General features: G+C 45.0%; 1 protein-coding gene across 2 annotated transcripts in view; it reads right to left on the reverse strand.

Annotated features, from left to right (window-relative positions):
- The window catches only part of LOC138471851 (collagen alpha-1(II) chain-like), a 1,536,387-nt gene that overhangs the window by 266,235 nt on the left and 1,256,886 nt on the right, over positions 1-13,266 (reverse strand). The window lies entirely within an intron of this gene.

The following is a 13,266-nucleotide window of genomic DNA, read 5'->3' on the forward strand; positions in this document are numbered from 1 at the left end:
CCCCTGAGATGTATTTCCCAGAACTAGTTTTCAATACAGCTCTGTAAACTACACCCCAAAGGGAAAGGGGGAATGGGACAACAAAACAACACCAGGCAGACTGCGTCAAGGCTAATCAGTGCTGAACCTGCAGAGGATAAAGAATAACATATACACTTCCTTAATTCACTTACTTAACCTTATGAATGGGAAGACATTAATCCTTAACTAATAATTGAGAATCCTACCTGGTTCTTCTCTTGAAATTTCTTAGAGAAGCGGTTAAGAAGCTGAAAATCTCTCTTACTTGCGATATTTGAAATTCCCAGCAACTTCTTACATTAGGCAAAACTGGAAGTCTTAGTTCTTTGTTTGTCTTTTTTCCAACATGCACTGGTAGTTCAATTAGATTGTCTTTAAAATGTTCTTTCTTGACATTTCAAAACTTTTTAAACTATTTATAATTTTCTTGAGTCTTTAAATCCTTGAAGAAAGAGGAAACACGTGCTAACTGCACACGCAGGTTATTTCCATTAAAATTATCGATGAACTTCACATAGAAATCTTCCTGGTTGAAGAACACGCGCAAACGGATGAAGACGCGCGATCAAAATAATCCACACGCGCAAAAAATCACACGCGCAATAGTCCACACGCGCAAGAATTCACACGCGCAATAGTCCACACGCGCAATAATGTTCTCCTGCGAGACACGCGAAATAAGAACACCCGCGCTATTGAGTTCAAACGCAACGAAGTGATTCTCACGCGCAAAATCACTCGCGATGGAAAAAACACACGCGCACTCACATGGCACGCGACGAACAGATTCTCGCGCTTTGTACACCCGCGCTAAACATCACACGCGCTTTGTATTTCACACGCGCTTAGTATTTCACACGCGCTTTGTACACCCGCGCTAAAAATCACACGCGCTTAGTATTTCACACGCGCTTTGTATTTCACACGCGCTTTGTATTTCACACGCGCTTTGTATTTCTCACGCAGCGTATAGCTTTTCGCGCAAAGGATCACCCGCGCAATAAAACACACGCGCGTTTAAAATGGCACGAGACCAACCTTTACTCGCGCTCGGAATACACACGCTAGAAAGCACGCGCTCACTTGAATACGCACGCGACAGTCAAAATCTCGCGCTAAGGAACACCGCACTGGAAACACAAGCGCACTCCGATATTTCAATAGTTTTAGTAGAAACACTACTTTTAACGAATTTTCAAGGAGAATGTTATTAAGATGAACAGATTTACAGTAGAAATAAAGTCACTTATCTCCTGAGCGAATTCACAAAGATTTCCTGCTTTTCCTATCTTCAAACGAATTCCTGCCAGCTGAAGACTTCTCCTGAACCCCCAAGAAAGTAGCCGCTCAACTGCTGAGATCTGAAGGATAAAATCCACCAGGCCTAATACTAAAGCAGGAGCAGCCACTGAACACGTCCTCTCAGATGGGGTTTTGATGATGAAAGGCACAGAGTGACAGTTTAGAATGTTCATTGTTGTTCAGCATTGTCTTCTAGCCAATCAGAGCTGTCACTGTGAGGCTCCATCTTGCCTTGGGTCAGAACCAGGATTCTGAATCAACAAGTTAAGGCCTAACCAACTATAATGGAAAACTTCCCACCCACACAAAGCTAATCTGAAAAGGATAATAATAAAAAGGAAACTTGAATAAGAGAAGGAAACCTGACATCCTCAAACCCAAATCATCGATGGCTTCACTTGAGAAGTCTAAGGGCAAGGGTCTACTGAGAGTTGGGACTGTCAATGCGAAGGGACTGAACGCTCCTGCTAAGAGATCACTGGTCCACAGAGAATTCCGTAGATCTAACATAGACATTCTTCTCATCCAAGAGACGAAATTTGCAAGGGGAGAAGAGCGAAGAATCCTGGGAAGACACGGGGGTATGGAATACTGGGGCTCCGGCCCACTCAGGAAGGCAGGTGTTGGAATCCTCATCAAGAAGGGAGTTGGGTTTGAATTGGAAAAGACTTGGTCGGATGTGAGTGGTCGAGCCCTTCTAATAGTGGGGAGAATTGCACGAGTCCAGGTTACAATTGCTACAATATACTCACCCAACAGCGGACAGGCCGCATTCCTTAGAAAAACGATCCCCAAAATTGTGCTAGAGACCGCGGGTCAGCTCATCCTGGGTGGTGACTTTAATCAATGGGTAGACCCTGCCGTGGACTGGAGACCAGGCACGCCGGGCCTGAAGACCCAACACAAAAGGAACCGTACTGAATTCGCCGCCATGATGGATCTATACGACCTACGCGACGTGTGGAGAACTCTACACCCGGACGAAAGTGGCTTCACCTTTTATTCACATCCCCATGGCACACTCACACGGATAGATTACATATTCCTTTCTCCTGACCTTTCAGAATCCATAAGCTACTCTGGAATCGTCCCAATAACATGGTCTGATCATGATATGGTTTTGGCGGACGTCAATTGGACCGACCTACCAGTCGCTGGTGGATCTTGGCGCTGCAACGAGTCCCTTTGGACTGATGCAGTGTTCAAAAACGAAATGGAGACCGAGATCGAAGAATATTTCAAGGTAAACAACAACGGGGAGGTCTCCAAACAAGTGATTTGGGAGGCTGGGAAGGCCACGTGGAGGGGAGTACTGATGCGCGAGGGCTCCTCTAAAAAAAGGGAACGTAAGATTATAAGATTATAGAAAATAAACTACGTAATGAGATACACCAGCTGGAAGCGGAAGTGAGAGATAATGCAGGGGCAGACCCCACCAAACTAGACGCAGCCCACCGTAAAAGGGAGGAACTACGATTGTTAGAACATGGCCAGGTGGTGAGAAAACTGCAATTCCTCAAGCAAACATATTACCAGAAAGGGGACAAGGCCGGTGCACTACTAGCTGCCAGGCTAAGAGAACGGAGGGAAGAACGTAAGGTGAGAGAGATAACAGAGCCCACCACCCCCCCGGCCGACCCCCCCCCGTTCAATTCCCGAGTGCTTCGCCGACTTCTACCAAAACTTATACACCTCTGACCTGACCTCTACCCAATCTGACATATCCTCCTATCTGTCCTCAATCAATATGCCTACAGTAACACTCACGGAAGCCGAGCTCCTTGATACCCCAATACTTGAGCATGAGATACGAGATGCAATGAAACGATTAACGCTAGGGAAATCCCCGGGGGAGGATGGTTTCACGGCAGGCTTTTAGAAAACCTTTAGTGACCAACTCTCTCCCTTCCTCACGGAACATTTTAATGAGATAGTGGACACTGGGGCTGCCCCGGAATCTTTCAAGAAAGCCCTCATAACAGTTATCCCCAAGGAAGGCAGGGACCCCAAATTATGCGGATCATACCGCCCCATCTCCCTCCTCAACCTCGACGCCAAGATCTATGCTCGAGTGTTGGCCGCAAGACTGGAAACCTTGATGCCTAAATTGATCCACCCTGACCAGGTTGGGTTCATTCTTGGGAGACAGGGTGCCGACACCATGCGCAAAACTCTGCATCTCATTCACGCAGCACATAACCTACCGGAGGACCCGGTCCTCTTATCCATTGATGCAGAGAAGGCCTTTGACAGGGTGGAGTGGGATTTCCTGAGAGCAGTCCTCCAGAAAGTAGGGATAGGCCCCAAATTCTGCGATGGGATACGTGCGATATATGCCTCCCCGAAAGCATCGATATTCGTGAACGGGGAGTATTCCAGGTGGTTTGCGCTGCAGCGAGGAACTAGACAAGGATGCCCCCTTTCCACGATCCTGTTTGCACTATCCCTTGAACCCCTGGCCCAAAAACTTAGAGAAGATCCCCTGATAGAAGGTATACGGTTGGGAGTAACGGAATATAAAGTAGCGTTGTACGCAGATGATATCCTTCTACATGTGACCAAACCCAATGACTCTATTCCCCATGCCCTAAAACTAATAGTAGAATATGGCCAATATTCCGGATTCAAAGTAAACAAGTCAAAGTCCACTCTCTTCCCCCTCCAAGGCACCCCTGATGAGAACAATGCCAAGTTCCTACCACTCAGGCTTAATCTGGAGCACACGAAACTGCAATACCTGGGGATTCAGATTACTAGATCCCTAAGCGACTTATATGAGGCCAACTTCCTCCTCCTCCTCCGACGATTCGAGGCAGACCTTGAAAAGTGGAGTAAATTGACGATCTCTTGGCTGGGGCGTATCAACGCCGTCAAGATGGTGTGCCTCCCCCGCTTCCTCTACCCTTTCCAGATGCTCCCAATTGAGATGCCCAAAACATTCTTTACAGAGGCCCAGAAGATCATGATGCGATTTATTTGGCAGGGGAAAAGACCGAGGATCGCATATGACACACTTATACTCCCCAAAGACAAAGGAGGGGTAGGCCTTCCCGATCTAACTACTTACTACAAAGCCGTCCAGCTACGTGTCTTGATTCCGCACTTTAGAGACCACAAACACCTGCAATGGGTACAGATGGACAATCATTACATGTCCCCCGCCACGGTAGCGGAATGGCTATGGTCTCCTTACCAGAGGGTCCAGAGGAGAATCAAACACCATCCCATATTGACCACCATATGGAGCATATGGCACACTGGGAAAGAGATGTGAGAAGTCACAACCTGGCCATCCCCACTCAGTCACTTGTGGTCTCCTGGCATAAACGACCATATTCCGAATTTAGAACGGTTTCAGTCATGGTATGAGGCGGGCCTGGAGAGGGTGGGCCAACTCCAAAGAAAGGACTCGTTCATAACGCTACCGGACCTAACCACAGCATTGGGGATAGGTAACGTATCGACATTCCACTTTCTCCAGAGCTGCACCCAAAGCCTCCTTGTCCAATCAATACAAGCGCCATGCCATAAAGCACTTACATAGGTGGCATTATGATCCACTTAAACTCTCTAAAATGTTCCAGTCGTTGAGTCCGAGATGCTGGAGGAACTGTAGAGCATCTGCTGACTACTGGCACATGTGGTGGAGCTGCCCGCATATCACAGTATATTGGACCGAGGTCCTGGGATGGATTAAGGAGATCGATGGAATCCAAAGAGAGCTCGACCCACTCCTTGTGCTGTTCGGCCTTGAGAGAGACGATGAAGAGTGGCTCCGGATGAGAGGTCTGGCCCCCCAGCTGCTGTTGGCGGCGAGAGCCTTGATAGCGATCAAATGGAAGTCTCCCCTAACCCCAGGGAAAAATTAATGGATTAAACTAGCCACAAGCATCTACGTTATGGAAAGGATCACAGCCTCCCTGCGCAATAAATCAGCCAAATGTGAAACCTTATGGATGGACTTTAAGAACAAACACATCACACCTATCACAGACTCCCAGTCAGAAGAACCCTCAGAAGCCTAACTTAACGAGGTCGTACTCTAAAGAACATTGCGAAGGATCAGAGACTCATTCCCAGCAGCCACGGTGACGACAGATGTCGCACAATGCCAAATATGTGCTCCCAATGTTTATGTCAGACGATTATACTTACGATGTACATTATCCCAAGTGGGGGAGGGGGGTGGGAGCGGGTCGGGGTGAACAGTGTAAGAGACATACCCAGGCAAATGGAACTGTCACAAATCTAAGCCATTTTAATATTGTTTGTTACTGTGCAGTGCTTCTCTGACATGTACCCCTGGACGATGTACAATTTTCTTTGAATACTGTTTGCCCTTCTTTTGTCTTCTGTTTTTGTAAAACCAATAAAGGAAAATTAAAAAAAAAAAAACATTAAGAGAAGTCCAAGGAACTTCTCAGTGGCACTGCACAGAATTTGCTGTGTGTCACAATGCAAAAGCAGATGCCTATGGAGTTTACCAGATTCCATAGAACAGTAAGGAACATAGAAAATCTTAGTCAGGAAAACACATGAGTGAGTGAGAAAAAGGTCCCACTCACTCAGGAGTACAAATTAAAAGCCCTGACTCCAGGAAAAGAGCTGGGCGTCTCTAAGGTTAAAGGGAATTGGCACAGAAATGAAAGTTCTCCCTGGCAGCATCCAACTCCACATCTGCTTGGCAACAAACATGCTCCGGCCAGGATTTAGTTTAGAACCATTCAGTCCCAACCCCCATTCCCACTGGGTCCCGTGCACAAAGCACTTTGCATGGGAATCGAAGCCGGATTTCATGAAAGTGCACACCTTACCAAGATTTCCCAAGACCAGGGTTTAAACAACATGGCATGACCATTTTGAGGATATGGTATTCAAAAGAGCATAATGCTGGTTATAAAAAATATTGTGCACGAAAAAAAAGTAATACATGGTTCACTGCTACCAGCCTGGCCTAGACACATCCAAAAGGTAAAACAGATGTTCTAGAAAACAAAATAAAAAGGGATATTGAGTACCCTTGGAGTGTTTCACTATAAAGTGATGTTTGCTACATTAAAAACAATACAAGAATTACAAAGGGGACTTTGTCCCCCTGCACTTGTAACCTTGTGGGTTAACCTGTGCTGCAAAACATATGAGTTGAGAAAGGTATGGGACGCTAAAAGGCTTTAATGACCTCTAAAGTCAGGCTAATGTTCAAGACATAGCAAATAGACAGGAGTTCCCTTGATGTCAATGGAAGGACATTTGTAAAAAATAAAAATGTTTCCTTTCCTTTTCGGAAGAAAAAACAGGCATCCAAAAATCAATATTTTCCCAGGTTCTTGTAATAAAATGCCATCTTCCCCATTTCCTTGTGTATACTGGTCAAACTCAGGTGAGGAATCTTTTCATAAATATCACCTCTCATTCTTCAGATAGCATTGAGCTCTGTGGACTATTGGGTAGAGTTCCTTGAACAGGCCTCTGCACTTCAATCTTAGGTACAGTTAGCAGATTCACCCTATCCTATAATCCCTATACTGGCACTGGACCTAACATAGAATATGGTAATGTCTTAACAAGATAATGAATTACTCTGCACAGAAGAAAAAGAGTCTTTCTCAAGACCACTAGTACAGTAGCATATCTTGTCCAGCTTTTCCTTTAATTTTCTCTGGGTTTATTTGTGCTGTGGAACAGCCTATCTCTCAATCTGCCTAACTCTACTCTTCGCCCCCTGCAACTAATCCAGAATAGGATTGCAAGATTTATCCTTGCCCTCAAGCCCAGGTACCGTATCTCTCCAGCCCTGAAATCTCTCCACTGGCTGCAATGATCAAGTTCAAGACCCTCTGCGTCATCCATAAAGATTTCTGGTGTGGGGGTCCTCACTACATCCAACTTTCTCTGCCAAAATACCTTCCTTCTAGAGCCCTACACTGAGCTACCTCCCACTCTCTGAGGGTGAGATGCTTCTCCAAGCAGAGAGTGGGGGGTAGATCTCTCTCCTCTGCAGGTGCTTCACTCTGGAATGGCCACCCTGCTCCTCTCACACTCAAGATGGACCACCTGATGTTCCGGAAGCACCCAAGACCTTCCTTTTCTCCTCTGCCTTATCTCTCTCACTTCCTTGCTAACTGACCTGTCTGCTGCACCGACTGGTCTCTTGGTACCCCCAGAGTCTCACTGCGTATCAGGCTCCTCCATGACCAGTCTTCAGTGCACAGCCTCCTGGCCTACCGCACACTTAGAGGCTGTAACTGTAACCTCTACAGCCCCCCTGCCTCCTTGCACTGCCCTGGATGCACTTACTTCTGTCTCCTGATTCCACTTTCCTCCTTCCTTCTCCCTTGCACTTCACTGTCTCCCTTCCTCCTGCACTTCCCGTGTTGCACTTGCACGATCTAAATGACACAAGGCCTAGTAAGATTGTTTGTCTTGTCTTCCCTTTGTCTTAGCTCCCTTGTCTTGCAGCGTGCATTATAAATGCCATATCAGATCATATCATAACACTCCACTCTCCAATGCTGATGGCAGAGTCTCAGTAGCGTGCATGCACACAGAAGATGACATACCAAAAAGGCATGCAGTTCCCCCACTTCTCTCCTGCAGTCCTTCTGTTGTCTGTCTGCTGTTCCTTGTTCTGGGCCTGTAGTTCTTGACCACTGCCTGTAGTTTGCTTGCAATTCCTGCACAGACTTACAGTTTGTGGTTCTCTCGTTTCCAGTCTGTAGTTATTCTAGTGCAGAGTTTCAGTTCCTAGTTACCAGTCTGCATTTCATTCTTTGTGATCCTAGTCCAGAGTTTCTGTCCAGAGTTTCATTGTTCGTATCTGCACTTCAATCACCAGTTCTTTGATTTCAGTTCATAGTTTCCGGTCTGCATTTCCAGTCCACAGTACTCTTGAGTTTAGTTTCCAGTCCTCTTGCTTTTGCTCTTCTTGTTCTATTGCTTGAATCTTGCTTTCTGGAACTTCCTGTTCTTACCTGGACATTTCTATGAAGGGTTGTATTACTGTTCTTGACCACACTTAATTTGTCCAGACTCTGGCTACTGGGGTTTCCAGCAGGAAATCTCTGTACCGTTCCTTTGTTGCATCTCAGTATTGTTCGTCGTCCCATAATTGTTAACAGTGTGCCGGCTCCTATTTCAGGAGGCAGTCACGGTTCCATTGCTGCTGAACCTGTACCGTCTTCAGTCTTGTGAATATTGTTCGTGCCTGGAATGGAAATCCACTCCTGCAGCTCCTTCCATGAGCATTCATAGTGAGACACTATAATATCAACATGCTCAAGAGTCTTGAGTTTCTCCTGACATAGTGGGAAACCTTGTGACTATTCTGTGTACACCCCAAGTGGGTACCAAGTGTGTTTGTCTAATTGCATTCCCTGCCCTTTTCTGTTTGCTGCCTTTGTTGCTCTCCTATCTTCATAGCCTATCATTTAGTTTATGAAGAACTTCCTTCACTCATGTCTCTTGAGCACTATTCTCCCTTCAGCTTTGGGTGCACTTGTCCCCCTTCGAGCCGCTGACAGAAGGAAATTAAGTAAAAGTTCCAGAGACCAGTTACTCAGAGCATTCAACTTACCTGAACTCAAAACTCAAGCTCCAATCCAAATCTATATATTATTTCCCGTGATCAAAACATCCCCCACGTTATTAATAATTACAAAGTGCCTAGTCAGAGGGGTGGTGGAACTACAGGACACGACAAACCCCTGGTCTTGCAATTTGGCTGGGGGGTGTCAGGTCCCGGCATTTGATCCCGCCGAGGCTAAAGATGAACCCCACTAACCCCTTCGAGGCTGTGGACTTCACAAGTTTTTGTGACTAGTGCCAAGCCCACAACTACGGGGAAGAGGAAATGGATACAATAAAAAATGGACAGGACTTTTGCTTCTGGTTCTCTTTCTCTCTTGGAACTCTGACCATAACCTGTAGGCCTAGAAACCAAATTCATAAGATAAATGATTATGTTTCTCACCTTCTACTCTCCTTTCTCCTCCTGTGGAACTGCTGCCTTCTTGATTACCTGCCTGCCTCCTCTCAGAGCTGGAAGGCACCTCAAAATCCTCTTGCTATCTTCACGGAATGAACTGATAGTTCTGGTTACTGGTTCTTCTCTTCATGAAGTGTGTAGCTAAGGACACACTGGATGTCTTCCTAATGTTCTTCACTCTTGCCTATTCTGTGTTTGTAGTAGCATTCTTTTGAGTTACTCGTGACCTTTATAATCTATTTAATCTTTTGTCTCTTTAAGGTAACTAACTTGACCTAACTGCTTGGTCAAAGCTGCCAAATTCCGATTCGTCTTCCTTTTCAAATAAAAATATTTTGCTCTTTTTCTTTCTTTTTCTTTCCTTCAAGGCTACTAATTACTCAACTTTTTAAAATTGCCAGAATTAACTATGCTTAGAGCTTCTCTGAGCCTCTGCTCGAAATGCAGCTGTGCGTTATGTTTTCTTCTGATTCTACTTTTCACTTCATCGCGCACAATGTTAGACTCTTAGTACTTTCAGTTACAATGTGGCACTCTATCCACTCGGTTCTCCTCCTCTGATACAGTGCACTGCTGTACACTTGTAACTTTCTCTCTCATTATATTTGTTTTCTTCTGCAAACATTCCCCACGCAGCTGCGCTCACTGTTACTTGCAGTTTTACTGCGTGCTGCTGCTGCACTCCGTGTAGCCTCTACGAAGCGTTGCTAGGACACTCCTTACTTAAGCAAACATCACCACACTCCAGCGCGCCACACAGTCCTTTCCTCTAGCTTCTAGGTCTTGTTACTCACAATCTCCATAGCAAGATTACTGAAGCAGGTAACGGGGTCGTGAGCTCACGGATCTTCCGAGTTACCTGCTTCAATCACAATTTACAGTGCTAGCTCGTTTTCATAAAAAACTTTAAAACTTATTTACAGTTTGAATCCACTAATATCAATATTTGATACTTAGTTTACCCTAAACAGAGTTATGCTACAGATTTTCCTAAGAACGAAATACATGTAGCTTGAAGTCTCTTGTCGGGGAAATTATTCAGTGAATTCTTCCTGAAATCACTGTTTATACTAGATCTTGTTTGGAGCTAATGTATATTGTGACCTGCTCAGTTCGTATCGTGAATGGAAGGCAGTTTAGAATGTAATCAGTCATTCCAAGCTGCCTTTCTTTAAATTCCAGCCAATCAGCTTCTAGAGAAGTCTCCTCCATCTTGGAAAGGGATAATTCCAGTCTCCTGATGATCCATTAAGAAAACATAGTTGTCACAAGAAACACTCATACACACTCCAAAAATATTGATAATAGGTAAAACACCTCCAACCCTGTGCATCACCTTCCCTTTCCAGCACTATTTTTCCCACAGGACCGTGACAGGACCGTACACAGGGTGGGTGGTTGCTTCACTCACAGGAAAAGGGTGAGAGGTTGTTGCACACACAAGTGGTCTTTTGTGGGAAAAATTAAGTAGACCACATTTGATTTATTGTTTCAGTCTGATGTTGGTTTAGACAATAAACAATTTTATTCTGTGGCAGGAAATCTAGCACTAGCCAACATGGAGGTGGAGATTCTGATTCATGACTGGCTTAAGGCGGGCAAAGAAAGTAGGGCAACATTCTAAACTGCCTTTCATTAGAAATTGTCAAGCAGGAAGGTCCTGTTTTCATGAAGCTCACTATATCAAGGCCGAAAACAGATTGTTTTGAGTAAACTGTGTCAGAATTGAAGGAAGAGTCTCTTTGAAAGACTTTGTGATACATTGGTATATAATTGGTGGGGGGACAGCATTCATGAAGCAGCCAGGAAGTTTCTTTATCAAATAAGACTTTACTGTATAGCTACTTACATAGAACTCTTAATCGTTAGATTCCTCAAGGAATTCGGTTACTTCAGTACTGAAGTAGGATGAGGAGATTGTTATCTCCAGCTTCCCTGTGGGTCGTGATCGAGACATTACTACATTGAACTTAGAACGCTCATGCGCAGGAAAGTTGTGTCTCTGCATATACTAGACAGAGGTTTCTTCCTGGACACGCTACCCAGTACGGACAGCAGTGTCTCCACATTGCACACGGTGGTGCTTATCTTCGGCAGGAGTTTACTGTGAAGGGAGGGGCTGCACGTCAGCATTGGGCAAGACTGTGTTTAGTACAGCACACGTTGTCATGAAGGGAGATCACAGTTTTCCCTAAGTGCAAGGGAGCAACTCCCATCAGCATACGCCCTCTTGAGATTGGAGTCAGCGCACCCTTGATAATTGGAGGATTGAAGGATTTAGGAAGTTTGTGGCTGAGCAGTTACAAAGAGAAAATAGCTATTACAAAGTTGAACGCAGACAAGAACAACAAGTATTGACTTCAAGAAGAAGCTACACACAAGATTTATTTAATCTGACATGGTTTCAGTTTGTGCATTTAGTAACTACAAAAGAAAATGATTTAGTTAGTGTTAAGTAGGGACAGTTAGCTAGTTCTAGTTATTTAAGGCAATAAGAGAGATTATCAAATCTACACGAATCCGAGCTAAAGTGTTATCCTGTGAGAATCCACTACAGGAAATTTTGGGTCTGATGTGAACTTTTAGGAACCCATTATTTAAGTCAGCGGCAAGAAAAACCTCTGGAATTATTTCTTCAATCTCTCTTCAGGGCGGTTAGCTGAGGAGTGCAGGTACTGCTGATTCTTTGGGAGTTGGTGGTTGGGAAATCTAAAAGGGGTGGTAAACGCTTACCTTTATTCTTCTTTCTTGTCCCTGCAGATCTCCTCAAGACTAGAAAGACTGGAATCCATTGCTTATTTTCTCCACTTTCTCTCCCCCCCTGGGCTGTGCTGGGCCCAGCTGAAAAACTTACTAAACTGAGAACGAGATGCTCTTGTGAGTCTGTGGGGTTCAGCAGTTCCCGGGGATCAGGCAAGAAGGGACCTGACAAGTATCTGTTCCCATCTTCATCTTGTTTCCTGGCTTGCAACATTAGGTGTTACTATTAGCTTCTGCAATTGTATTGGCTCTCCCCTCTTGCTTCCCTGCTCTTTTTGACTACTTACTTTGTTCTCTTTTCCTCTCCCTTTCTCCCTTTTCCTATCTCCTCCCCTCCTCCCCTTACTTTCTTCTATGCACTTACTCTATCAGAATTGTCCCTGGACCTAGTATGATAGCAACCTCGTCTATCTCCTCCCCTCTCCCCTCACTCGTTTCCCCCCACACCTCCTCCAAGCACTATCTGAAATGTCGTCAGGCCTAGTACAATAGTCGCTTGTTTTGTTCCTCCCCTCCCTTTCTGCAGCCCTCTCCCTCACCTTTTGTTTTCCTCCGGCTCTACCAGAAATGTCGTCAGACCTAGTACGGTAGTTGCCTGTCTCCATTTCCTTCTCACTCTCCCCCTCCCTTCCTTATCTATGTCTTAGCTCTTGCACTATCTGAAATGTCGTCAGGTCGAGTACGATAGTTAATTTCACATCCTTACTGTTCATGGCCTGTAAGAATGTCATTGTATTTTTCCTTTGATCCCTCCCTTGCCTTGAAGCGCTTTGAAACACTTTGTGTATAGGCGCTATATAAATAAACTATCATATCATCATATCATATCAATGAGGCCCAATGTCAAGAATTTAAAGTATGGGTCGAGCTTAGTGATGTTTACTTTCTGTAATTCTTTGCAGTTTCTCCAGCTGCAATCCGGTTTCCCCACAGTGACAATGAAACACAGTTCTAACGTCTTCTTGACTTCCTATTGACCAAGTGGTATTGGGTTTCTGATAATCAAAAGCGTCTCAACTTCACTGCTTTGACTGGGGGAGTCTTGATGCGGTGAACAAAGCCTTTGGCCATGACTAGTTATTGATGAAAATACCCTAAGTGATATAGGAAATCCTGCAGAGCAGGCTCTTGGGTTGCCTTCAGGTCGTTCAGAACCACCGTTCCCAGTTGTTTGGTTAAGCCATAGTACATAGTACATC

This window comes from Ambystoma mexicanum, chromosome 8 (genome assembly GCF_040938575.1).
Source record: "Ambystoma mexicanum isolate Mex_15411 chromosome 8, UKY_AmexF1_1, whole genome shotgun sequence".
NCBI lineage: Eukaryota > Metazoa > Chordata > Amphibia > Caudata > Ambystomatidae > Ambystoma > Ambystoma mexicanum.